Raw genomic sequence first — 13,648 nt, 5'->3', positions numbered from 1 at the left:
GAACATCATCATTTAATAGGGTTTTGTAATCTGAACTGTAATCTAGACATGAGGAATTGTAAGAATCAGTGATTTCAAAAGTCTGATCATCTTAAGATCCTTATGCTGAGAGACATTGAAAATCCTGTCAGAAATGTTCAGTTGACCTTAAAATGACCTCAATTCAGAGATCACGAAAGGACAAAAAGAGAGTTTTGAACAACCTTGATATACTTCAAGAGGTGCTGAAAGTGATGGTAATACGCTTTACTAATCATTTCCTGGAGAGGAATCAAATTCTAGTTTGTCTTCTTAAATATATCATAGAAAGATCGAATAACAAGTTTTACGTTTCCAAAATGTTGGGATTTTTTAGAAATCACTGTCATTTAAAGCTGCTCGTATTTTTGTATATAAAAGGACAATTACCTTTTAAAAAAAAAAATTTCAATGTGGTATAGAGTGAGTTGGGATGGAAAAAGATGTCTAAATGTGCTGTTGTGGTTTTCTATTGGTTAGATGACAATTCAAAGTTGTTACTGTTCCATAGCACTACAAGATCATTACAGTTTAATCCAAAGAAAAAATCTGTAATTTTAAAGGTGTTTTATAAATTATTTATTTTGCAATATGAATGTGAACTACTTCAGACAGTGTCTAGCTCCAAAAGCTTAAAACCGATCTTCATTTCTATTAATCTTTTTTATATTTTTTGTGCTTTCAGTAAAAATTTAGTAAAATGTATTCTCAAAATGTGCATTATATTTTGATTTGTGTCTGTACCTAATACCTAACTGCTATTACTGTTTAAAGAACATCGTGAAATGGAGTTTAGTGTTATTTATCTTTTCTTCATAATCAGTTTTGTACTTGACCTTGTGTACCTCTTACAGGCTGGTGATTTGATCTAGATGTTGGGTTGGTTACGAAATCAACAGAAACATATTTGAGGAAATATTGTTAACTTTTAGTGCGCGCATGCTGCCGTTGTGTGTATATGAAAAGACGATTTAGAGCTCATTAAAAAGTTGGCAAAGGTCTAACCTGTTTGTTCATAAGGATGTAAATCATTAGGGTTGATGACTGTGCTGCTTTTGGCCAGGAGGGACAGCACCACGCTCGCTTATGGGTGAGATGATCCCGGACGCCCAAACGTAGCTACTCATCAGAGCGACAACCCCATAAGGCATCCAGCACAAAAAGGCAGTAGTAGTGACACCACTGTAGTGATGACTATAAATAAAATGTGGTACTCTTCGTCACTGCCTTCCTGATGCGCCCCACCTGATGATAAATGATGTAAACATATACGTTAAATTATATTTTTGTTTTCCCGCAGATGATTCAGAATAAAAGAAATCCTACCATCTGGTTTAGAGGAACCACTGACTTGTCAGGTTAAGGAATATTGATATTCCTGATAATATTGATATTTATAAAGATTGTATACGTGTAGTGTAGTGCACGTGGAAAGAGATAAACTGAGATAAACCGAATATAACGCACCGATATTTTATGTATGTTGAATCTAAAAACCGAATTTTCACTATTTTTCATGAGGTCACATCCTTTTTAACAGTGCATAACACAGCGCTGGTTTTTCTAATTTAATAAAACATCATCTGGGGAGCTTTAAACTTTATCTGGAGTCAGAGATATTGACCTAGTTTAGGCTTGACAAGTCAGTGAGTCGTTGTTTCGTTCCAGACGGGATTGGAAACAGTGCTGCGGGGCGTGTGGTCTTGAGCTGAGAAATCTGACTTGTTTAAGCTCTGTTGAAATCGTACACGCATGATTAAAGTGTAACATTTACTTGGTGATTGAGCATACCTGTTTGACAGCACAGAGGAGCCGGCTGTAACAGTACACCGACATGACCAGCACGGGATTCCCAAACAGAAAATGAACAGACAGATGATATAGGAATGTGACTGCGGGTGTTGGCCGTCCATGTCACCGAACAGCTGGTTCCTGCCCCTTCCAGTCCATAGCTGCTCCAGCCCAGCAAGGGGGAACCGTCCAGAACAGAGAGTAGTAGAGCCAGGAGCCCCGACGCTACAACAGGGGTTTGCTGTAGTCTGGGGCCCTCTTGTTGTAAACGGCCAAAGTGCTGTAACGATCGTGACGAAAGGATGGCCAGAGAGATCAATGATACAATCCCCATTAAAAAAGAGAAGAAGTTACAATATAGTATATGTTCACACTCGCCATTAAACTGCAGAGCCGCGACGTTATGTAAAGAAAGAATAGAATAAATGCAAATGAACCAGAAAGTTCCATGAGTGTGTTCTATGTTGCCCAGAGAAATATATATAGAAAATTTAGAAATGCCATGTTTGATTTTAAATGTTTTAATGGTATTGTACTGTTATTATTGGTCTTAATGTTGCACTTGAGGAATTTAAATGGCCTTCAATGGGATGTTGTTTATTATTTAACAAATTAATTAATTAGGGAATTTAAATTAATTAGAATCTTAATGGTCTTGAAACGGTTATTAATTACTATTATCTCTAATTGATGTTTTATATGATAGTTTAAAGCAACTGCATTGCTTTATTGCTTTGATATAGCAAGCCCCAAATGTCAATTATGCATTAGATTTATTCTTAAAAAAAAAAAAAAAAAAAAAAGCTAAACTATGAATATTATTATAATGTTATACTAGAACTAAAATTAGTAAAACAATGGAGCTTAAAAATCATGGCCACCATCCACCAGCATTACCAAGATCGGAGGGGCAGGGCATTTTTAAAAAATCTATTTGTATTTTTCTCAAAGAAGAAAGTCATATACACCTAGGATGGCTTGGGGTGAGGAAAATATGCCGTAATTTAAATTTTCGGGTGAACTATTACTTTAAGATAGCTTAGAATTAATAATTATTTATTTAGCATTTATTTTTTTATTGTGCGATAATAATTATCGTAATAAAAACAAGCGATAATAATTATTGTAACATTTGTTAATTAACATTTTGATTTTTAAGGTTTTGTAGACAATATTTAAAAAAATGTAATAAACATTCTATAAAGATAAAACAAAAAGACTAGATTTCTAAGTTTTAATTTTAAGGAAGTAATATTTTAATAAACATTTTTGCGCCTTTTACATTAATGCTTGTCTTTATTTCTTAATCTTAAAAAACTAGAACCAATATAATGTAATGCCAATATTATAAATGCCACATATATGTATGCATGTAGCCTATGTATTCATTCATTCATTCATTCCTACACCCTAAAGTTAAATCCTAATCCACAATGAACTCTTGACCTTTTATAAATGATAATAAATGTTAGTAAACCAGCACCAGTCTGACAACACAAGTGATTTATTTTAAATGTCTGTTTGTCTAAATTTATTTCTGTATGTTTATTGCTTGACAAAAACATAAATTGCTAATTTGAGGGAATGATTACAGGGAATAAAAATACAATCTGCATTACTACTCTCACTGGTCCCATGGGAAGGAAGCACTTAATGTCAAAGCAATGTTACAATTTTCAAAACAAAAATTATAAATGACTCCCAGGTGCATAGCTATTTCAAGAAGCACAGCATGAAGGGAGACCTACCACAACCTTTTTTTTTTTTTTTTAATGAAAATGCCTTTAAGCAAGACTCATTCTCTGATGTTGTTCAAAAGGCAAATGTGAGATGTGTATGCAAATAAGTTCATTCATATCAGTCCGAAAACAGATTTGTCTCTAAAATTCAGATATTTTAAAATTTATTATGAACATTAATTCAAAAGATTTACGAAGGGCACATAAACCGTTCCTCTGTTTTTTCCCCTTAAGTATGCAAGGGCCTGTCTTAATAAAGATCTTTTACAAATCTGCTAATATTTGAGTCTGTTGACAGAATCTTAAGCTGTCACATTTGTCACTGTGTTTGCAATAAACCTCACACAAGACTAGAGCCGAACATATTTGCACTGCAGAAACACCCAGCAGGGGATTACGGGGTAATTTTCATATCTTGAGTGTGTTCCTGAGTAGAACCAGACACTGCTCAGCTCTGGTGTATGTCTGTGCTGTCTGTACAGCTGTACTTCCTGCTCTCATGGCATATACACGCCTTGGTGCACTTTTTAGCATGAAACGAAATATGTACCAATAATACACATATTACTGCAATTTCAAAAAAAAAAAAAAAAAAAAAAGGTGGCAGTAAGACTCTACTTGAAGAATATCATGTTCAAAGCAATATTAAAATTGGTTTTCTTAGACATCTATGTCTGTTTAGATATGTTTGTTTGGTAATTGAGAGGTGAGGAGGTCCGGTTTGGATCCTGTGTAACTATGGTTCGACAATTCACATCTGTAAAAGGAAGTTAAAATGTCATGGTTGCATCAACAAATGCCTTTTTTTCATCAGTTTTGCATTTGTTAAGACGATTGGGTAGGTTTAGAGTTGATTTGGTGTTTCTGGGAAATGCTGGAACAAAGCGAACAACATTTCCTTACTTTAGCAAAGGAAAACCAGTGTCCTATTTGCTTATATCGAAACCCTCCAACATTTTTCTTTACAAATCCTCATTTTGTGCTTGTAATTCGTGACATTTTGTTTTGTTCTCTCTCTGTGCATGTCACTAATCATGCAACGCATCTTAAGTCACGCGCTTGGAACTGCTTCCTCATACTACGGACAGCGGATTCGCAGCAGGAGGCCTTTTTTCACCTCGAGCCGTGACATTTTATTACAGACTTTGCTTAACGTCTTTTGAAGTTTATACAGCAAATACCTGCTTAGTCCCATATTTTAGAGGGGTCTGAACAGTTTTTAATATAACCCCCAGTGGATTTGTTTGAAAGAAGAAAATCACATACACCTAGGAAGCTTTAAGGTGAGGAAAACACTGCCTAACTTTATTTCATTTTGTAAAACCAACCTTTAAAGACTTACTGCATTGCTGTGATATGGTTACAGTAAAATTCCCCCCACTAACTGCTTACTGTATGTGGAATGGAGCGGAGTGATACGAGCAGTAAACAGTGAACTAAATACTGATGATCTTGAAATGCTGCTTGGCCAGTCAGATTAAAAGGAAGGAACTAAGATGAACTTGTATTAAACTCAGAACATTTATTAAGCTCCAATTGTACATTTAGTACATTTAGTAGTTTGTAAACTTTAGGTTAAGCTTTCGGAGAAATACATGAGAAAATTTATACTACCCATGTTTACTTTCTCCCTACTATTATTGGTCTTTCTTTAGCCCTTTGGGGTTCTCAACTACTTACATGCAGTATACACAAAGTCAGGGATGATAGCGTCAGGTTCAACAGTATATGGTACGGCTACTTCAGCATTTGCATATCAGTTGTAGGGGGTTTGAAAAGTCGTAGAAACTCTGCAAAACAAATAGAGGACTGGATAACAAACATTGAATAGATGACCTCATCTGACCACCAATATGTCACCTTTAGTACTAAATAATGGCTTATATTTTATTCCTGTTCATGACATTTTAAATAGTATCTCTTTCATAGCAAGATTTAGTCAACTAAAAAGAGACTCTGAAATGTTTTATTGACTAGATCATACTCATCACAGCTAGAAGCACCTAGGGGGGCTTTTTATTTTTAGACAAAAAAATGTAAGTCTGATTTAAATAACTGCAAAAACCACATGCATGTGAAACAATGGAAAATATAAAAGGTCTCTCTCTACAAATGCACAAACATCTTGATTTGCTATCCAATTAGTTTTGGTTTTGCCCTAGAGAGCATTTCTATCTGAAATCTTATAAGGTAATTCCACAGTGATCCATGACTCTGATTTGACGGAACTGAGAGGAAGATGAAAGATCACTTTTCTTACAGCTCCAAGCTTTGTATGTCGACCCCCCTCAAGCAGATTTAATTTTTAATTAACAGTTTCTCCGATTAGTTGAAGTCGGAGCAACCCGAAGTACTGGAGGGGGGCTCACATGGGTCCTCAGCTATAGGCCATCCGCTTCAAAACGTAACGTGTTCAATTCAAGGAAGCTCTTCTGCACAGCAGTGTGTGGCTATTTCAGTTACTGTTGCTTTCCTGTTGTTGAACCTGTCAGAATTCTCCTCTAATATCTCTTTTTAACAAGGCCTTTTGTGTCCCAAATCATATTCCAAAGAGCAAAAATAAAACATTGTGCCTAAATATAATCATTCAGTCGCTTGCACTACAAAGGACTTTATATTCATTGTAAAGTTACATAATGAAAACACAGATGAGTTCATTAAGTAGCAAACAACTGGCTGCTCCCTTCACAGGGGATTGAATGCTACTATCTGAATGAGTCTCAGAGTGATTAATAAACAGTGTCATCATAACTGGATGCTTTTATATTCATAGACTCCACTGAATAGTGTTCTAAGAGCTTCCACAAGGAAAGTGTCAATACCATGGATACAAAATCTGGAAATCTCTAACAGAAATATAAGAAAATAAGAAAAAGAAATATGAAGAAGTAAGAATATAAAGACCAGTTGCTGCTCTCATTTATGTATTATTATCACGATTTCAGTCTATGTTCCCTGGGTTTGGTGTTTGTGGACTCTTATTTTGAATTGTTTGTTCCCCATTGTTTCTGTTTTCCCTGTTCCTTGCCCACATTGTTAGTTAACTTTTTATCCTCTTTAGTCAAGATCAACTCAGTTCCTGAGCACAGGGCTGTCCAAACTCAGTCCTGAGGGCCAGAGTTTAGCTCCAACCCTAATTAAACACACCTGAAGCTAATCAAGGTCTTACTAGTTATACTAGAAGCTTTCTGGCAGGTGCGTTGAGGAAATTTGGAGCTAAACTCTGCAGGACGCAGGCCCTCAAGGACTGAGTTTGGACAGCCCTGGTCAAGCATACATTACTTTCCTAGCCATCTTGACTCTACAAAGCCATTCCCAGTTTCAAGTTCTAGTCACAGTTTTGCCTTGTTAGATTCCCGTGTTCGGATTCCCGTCAGGTATTTGGATTTACTCTTTGCCTGCCGCTGCTTGGACCCTGTTCGTACCTCGTTTGGATCATTGCTCTGTTTTGCCCCATTGGATTACGTTTGCCATGGGCTGACCTCGCTTGTTTTTCAGACTACTCATTGGTTTCCTCCTATGTACCTGTTTTGACTCTGCCTGCTTTTAGTCCATGTTTCGTAATAAAGCCTTGTACTTGGATCTGCACACCTCTGGTCTTATCAGCCACTTTTACAATTATATTACCAAAATATGAGCTCATATATTGTTCATTATTGTTAACCAGCTTGACAATGAGTTCCTCAATTATTTATTTGCTATATACACCCTAAATCTATACTTTTAAGTTATATGAATCATTAGAATTGATCTAAAAACAATTGTTTGCTATCCTTTATATTTTATCTGCCACATGTTGTGAACATAAAGCTTGATGGTGAACTACATACCTTTGAGCACTCACTGTAAACTGTCATTTATCCCATCACAGTTAACATCATGACCCCCACATTCATTATTCATTATTTCCGTTCGTTCGTTTTATTTGTGCTACGCTACAATGCTTTGTGCCGTTGTGGAACACAAAGCAACGGCACGTCACAAAAAATCACAGCTTTCATATGCTTTCATATGCAGAGCTCTGTTGATGTTTTAAATAATGGTGTATGAATATATGTATAATGTATACCTAATACATGTAAAACCTGCAGATTATATGTGTGTGTATGCATATTTATTCATAAAGATATGACCCATTATCATAATGGCGGCCTCCTAGACATTAAATAACATATACAATGTACACGGGTTGAGTATTTGAAACACCTGCAAATTATGTGAGCATCTGGTAATATTACTTTATTAAGGTGTTTTAATACCATTTGACTTTAATACAGCTTTCAACTTTCTTATGATTCACAACTATTAAACTTTTGGATGAACATCAGAACATCCATAACTGTTTTATATGCTGTGGGGGGAATCTGACTCTCACTTTTCAATAGTAGTTTGATTGTAGTCAGATGATTGAGCCGATTGAAGTACATTTTTGTACTCCGTCTATGCAGGTTTTATGATCATGATTTTTGTGTGGCTTTGTGAAATTAGAGAGTCTTCAAGCTTAGTTTGCAGCAGCAGTTCTAAATAGTTTGAACAAAGTCCTTCTACTTCAACAGTTTGAGGGTCCCTAACATCATTCACCCATTTTCACAAGTGTCTTTTTTGTATTTGGTATCTTATTGTTCTTACTGGCCTGTTATTTCATAAAACTAGATGTACAAAACAGTCCGTTATGCTGTTATTTAATATTGGTTTATAATTGGTTTATCAATTTCGTTTGTCGTCACAATCAAAAACACATTGGTTTGTATACATGGTGTTTTCCAACTTCTTCTTCCAATTCACTAATAGTAATGATTCGGAAGAAGTGAATCACGCAAAATAACTTCCTTCTGTGCTGAGAAATACAGTGGACTGGACAGAGTTGGACACATTCCTCATTCTTAATGAGTGGAAGATGAAGTAATTACAATGTTTTGCAGATCAAATTTGATAATCTGCCACATTGCAATTACTAATTGAGTAAATGAGAGATTGATCAGAAATAGGAACCAGGTGGGTGTCAGGATAATGCATAATATCGTCCGTTGAAGACCTTAATTGTCATTATTATAATTCTGGAGAGGAAATATTCTCTCAGCATCAATCATCTGTTGATGATTTCCAATTAAAAGATGGATTCACATATTCTCTGAAAGTGCTTTTGTCACGAGGACTGATCCTGAGCTACTTCTTGGCCTCGGATCTGAAGTTCCTCTGCCCCGGCTTTACGTGGGAAGAGGTGAGTTATGCAATCAATTCCCTAATGTTCCCAAATCACTCCTCAGGCCTCTCTTCTAACAGGACAGCATGTTCTTATCTTCAAAGCTGTTTAATCATGTTTATCTGCGCTTAAGAGGATACTCTGCTCATAAGGATTTAGACCCAACATGCTTGAGTGAAGACAAGAAATAAGCTCAATTTGAGATTAACATGGATACATGCGGTTCTCTAGCCTGGTCTCACACATACAGATGAGCATGCTTTCACATTATAAGAGCGTATGACAACTGCTAGATTTTCTAATTCACGAGTTAATGGGAATGTAATGCGAGAATTAAATGGTCAAGCTTTATTACACAGTTTGACTATAGGCTACGTGCTACCTGGTCTCATGGCACTAACACATCTAGGTGCACTTCTTAGCAAGCCACGATATGAGCACTAATAAGTACATCAGTGCAAAAGAAATGAACACTAGAGGCAGTAAAACTCTGACACCTTTTATTCTTTTCACACAAATTTACAGAGTTTCGATTAATAAAGCTTAATTTTCGCACAATTACTTGAACAGTGTTTTGTTACGACTTCAAAACAATATTGATATTTTGGGAGATTTGCAAACTGGTGCTCTTGAACATTAGCATCTCACACATCCAGCTTCGTATCTATGGGTTTTCATAGACGGTAGGTTTACTCGCTAGCTTAGGCGTTGCACTGGAAAGGTCAAAAACAGTTTGAGGAAACAATTCATGTTCGAAAATAACACAATTGCAGCAACAAATGCCTTTTAATATCAGTTTTGCATTTGTTAACACTGTCGGGTAGGTTTAGCATGATAGAGTATTAACTTTTAGCGACAGTCCTTGGATATTTGAATTCTGAACCGTTGCAATATGCAACCGAAGCAAAATAATAAAAACACAGCAATACTTACCTATGTCAACGTGTGATGGTTCACATATTAAACCTGTGTTTTCTCTTTAAGACTGCAGTGAAACATAAAACGGTGTACATATATGAGACCAGGGTGGCTACTTCATATCCCTGTCATCTTTGCTGCTCTATAAAAAAATGTGTATCTGATAGTTTATTATTACCTCTATGACGCAGGACAGGCCTTAAAAATTCAACATGGGGCAAATTTGATTGATAACTACATGATAATGCAAGTCGTATATACACTTCTGAATGGTGTGACATGGACAGAAAAAAGAAGGACACACACACGCAAAAAAAAGTTCCCTGCACATTTAGTTGCATCTGCAGTCTTGTGTTTCACAAATACACTTCGGCAGATGTTTTTCCAACTTCCCAAGGACTGCGAGTAAATTAAACATGCAGTACATTTTTAACTTTACACGTAAATGCTTTATAAAATATTTATTGCACTCCAGGGATGATCTCCCTGAAGATAATTCAACATGTATTAGCTCCTGCATGATTAAACGGCTACATTAATCCATCTGAAACTTAAATCTAAGATACTTTTCAGCAATTACAGAGTGATTTACAGAGGGGTGGTTCAAAAGGGACTTTTTAAAAATAATTTTTCAAAGTCCAAAGAGGATACATAAAGTGTATGGGAGAAAAAAAGAGAAATACCACAACCATATTTTACCAAATTTGTACTCAGACGTGAGCTAAATTGGACAAAACCTTATGTTGATGATGTCCTCATTTGTAAATGCGTACAAATAAAAAACTTTATGGAAACACATGAGTTAAGGGGCCAGTGCTCACCGTTAGTTGCTTATTTACATGCATGTTTTAGAAGCACTTCTAAAGCACATATTCTGCATGACCTGTTCTGCCAACATCATCTCCTTAAAATTTGTATGCATTTGACGTAAAAAGTGTTTTTATAAAACATACATTTACTTACGGTTTTACAGGCATTAAAACGTACAACAGTGACGTATTTTCACCATTTGCATTATTAAACTTTACTTGATAAGAAATAGTAACAATATGATATTTATAATGCTAAACAAGACTCCACTGTAAACCCTTTTACTAAATATAATTTCTTTATTTGTCATTTAATATCTACTTGCCATGGGCCACAAAAAGCCTTTTCTCAGACAACAGAACTATAAAATATACCAAAACCGCAACATAACTACAAACTGAAACTATTTTATTAGTGCGCTGAAATCCAAATCCTCCGAATCCATACAACCGCTATAAACAGACCCAAATTTAAGCCTTTATTCTTAATTCGGTGATCACAGGGAGTCCAGTGACTGTAAACGGCTGTAAACTGACTAGCTTGGTAGGAATTCAAATGTTGCCGCTTCAAACGACAGGATAGTCAAAGGCAGGATGATCAAACGCTCATTGGCTCTCACCAGCATTCATTTGTGATCTGCAGTGTTTCTTCTGAGGTGCGTCTTGCCCTCTTCACAAGCTCAAAAGAGGATCGGAAATAATCTGAATAATATTTTCAGCAATTTACAACATTAATTCTGCTCTGCACCTTACCTACTGTATTCCTGCAGCTGCAAAACATCATTTGAGTTACTATTGGTACTGCTTTTGAAAAGTAAATGATCGTAATTGCAGAGGTAGTTATGTTTAGGTTTAGAGGTAGGAGTGGGATTAGCAACTATAACAATGTTTCTTGTTACGAAAATAGTTTGTTTTTCGGTCAATTGTGTTTTATATCATTTTATATTTGCTAAAAATGGAAAGGTTTGGGTTTGGGGTAGGTTAAGGGGTCTAAAAATCTTAATCGCTTATTGATACAACGATAAAAATGCACCGTCATCAGTGCCTTACAACCCAAGGTGTATATATATATATAAGTATATATATAAGTATATTGAGCCTACTATTTGAGTCTAGTCTATTAAGTCTATTTTATGCACATTTTGTGATCACTGTGAATGTGTGACTGAGTGACAGTTTGATGAAAAACTCTGCAGCTGTCTTCATTACTAATAATAACTGTTTCCGAGCAGCAAAGAATGTCAGAACGTTAAAATGATTTCTGAAGAGTCACGTGACTGAAGTAAAGACGCTGAAATGACTTGAAATGTTATGTTAAATGATACAGTCTATAGTTTAAATGTTACTGTATCAAACGAATGCAGACCTGGCGAGGATCCCGTTTATTAAAATAACTTTTTTGCACAGTGCACAGTGCAGCTTTTCTAGAGCACTGGCTGCCAAACATTCTTAGATAGATTTAAGAATCACGAGATAGAGTGGTGATCTCACTGGATCTGAGCATAGATAGATAGATAGATAGATAGATAGATGGATGGATAGATAGATAGATAGATAGATAGATAGATAGATAGATAGATAGATAGATAGATAGATGGATGGATAGGGATGGATGGATGGATGGATGGATGGATAGATAGATAGATAGATAGATAGATAGATAGATAGATAGATAGATAGATAGATAGATAGATAGATAGATAGATAGGTGGATAGGTTCCCAGTGACCATACCTCAGCGCACCTTGCATTCTTTGTTTCAAATGTCCAAACTCACCGAAGCACGAGTTGACGAAGCCGTACCACATGCAGCCGTGTTTCCCCACGAGCCACCTGCCCCGGATGCTGGCCGCGAAGCTGAGCGTGGTCCCGAACAGACAGACCAGCATGTCGCTCACACTGATGTTGAGCAGGAGCATGTTCACAGGAGTCCGCAGGGTCTTGAATTTACAAAACAGAACGAGCACGACGAAATTGTTCAGGATCCCGAATAGCAAAATAGATCCCAAAATACAGGCGACCACATTATGTCCCGTCCGTGACAGTTTCTCGGCCGGAGTGTCGCTCCAGTCGTCGCCCAGAGCCGAGCAAGTCCTCGTCCGTGCCGTTTGAAGTGTAACTGAAATTAGCTTCTTCGGGAAACATCTTCACCCAGCACCGTTCAGCTGATGTGGCTTTTATTGCACGCTCCGGGAGTCTTTCGGAGCTTCCCCGCGCCGAGCCATTCACCAGAACTTCTGGGAAGAGTTTCACTTCATGCTTCTAATGTTGCTGTCGAATCTTCACACGTGTCTTTCGGCGCGAGAATAAAGTTTCTGGGTTTAGCAGCCCAAACGAAAAGCCTCCAGGTCCATCGTGAACAAACGTGCAGGTTATGCTTCATCTGCCGGTGATTTCGGTCGCGACGCAGATTCGAGCCCGTCACTAACGGCGATGAGAAAGCAAGCCGACTAGGAAATCAAACACTTGTGCAGACTGAACAACGGCATTGAGTCAAAGTCTCTCCTCATAAAGACTGTTCATCTTATCTTGGCGTGACCTTAAGTGAATAAGACATGTGCACGTAAACATTAAAGCTAACGAAGAGTCGTCCTTTCTGAGAGAAAGTCCTGCTGCTGACGCGTTCATTTGCGCATCTCGAGAGAAGAGCGCGACGTGTGTGTGTGTGTGTGTGTGTGTGTGTGTGTGTGTGTGTGTGTGTGTGTACAAGCCTTGAGAGAGGACTATAAGTGACGTAGACACTCCATAAATGATCACCATGCGTAAAGCTTTACGTTACAATGATATACTATTTGCATACAGGCATTTTACTGTAATTATAACAACAATCACAATAGTTTCTATGGTTTCATTATGTGCTTGAATTCACAAATTCTATTTTTTTATTATTTGCACATTGTATTATACATGTAGCAGCAGCGGTGATGAGAGAATATTGGTCCTAAATTGTTGGTTAATTTCTAAATAATAAAAGCATAGCGCATTCTACTAATAACTACAAAATTTTTTGTGCTATATGTTACAAAAGATGCATCACCAAAGGCCAACTTGAGTGTTCTTCTCAATTGCGTCGCATTGTTAACTTTCATTACATATATTTTATTACAAACATACATGAAAATCAGATATTGAAGTTTCTTCTTAAACTGTACAACTTCGGAGGCTCTTGAT

At 36.7% G+C, this 13,648-nt stretch overlaps 1 pseudogene; it reads right to left on the bottom strand.

Moving 5' to 3' along the window:
• The window catches only part of LOC122346780, an 18,764-nt pseudogene extending 5,659 nt beyond the window's left edge, over positions 1 to 13,105 (bottom strand).
• Between the last annotated feature and the right edge of the window lie 543 nt (positions 13,106 to 13,648).

The sequence above is a fragment of the Puntigrus tetrazona genome, chromosome 6 (genome assembly GCF_018831695.1).
Source record: "Puntigrus tetrazona isolate hp1 chromosome 6, ASM1883169v1, whole genome shotgun sequence".
Lineage (NCBI taxonomy): Eukaryota > Metazoa > Chordata > Actinopteri > Cypriniformes > Cyprinidae > Puntigrus > Puntigrus tetrazona.
Note: the sequence above shows the minus strand (reverse complement) of the source record. Positions and strands in the feature narration are given on the sequence as shown.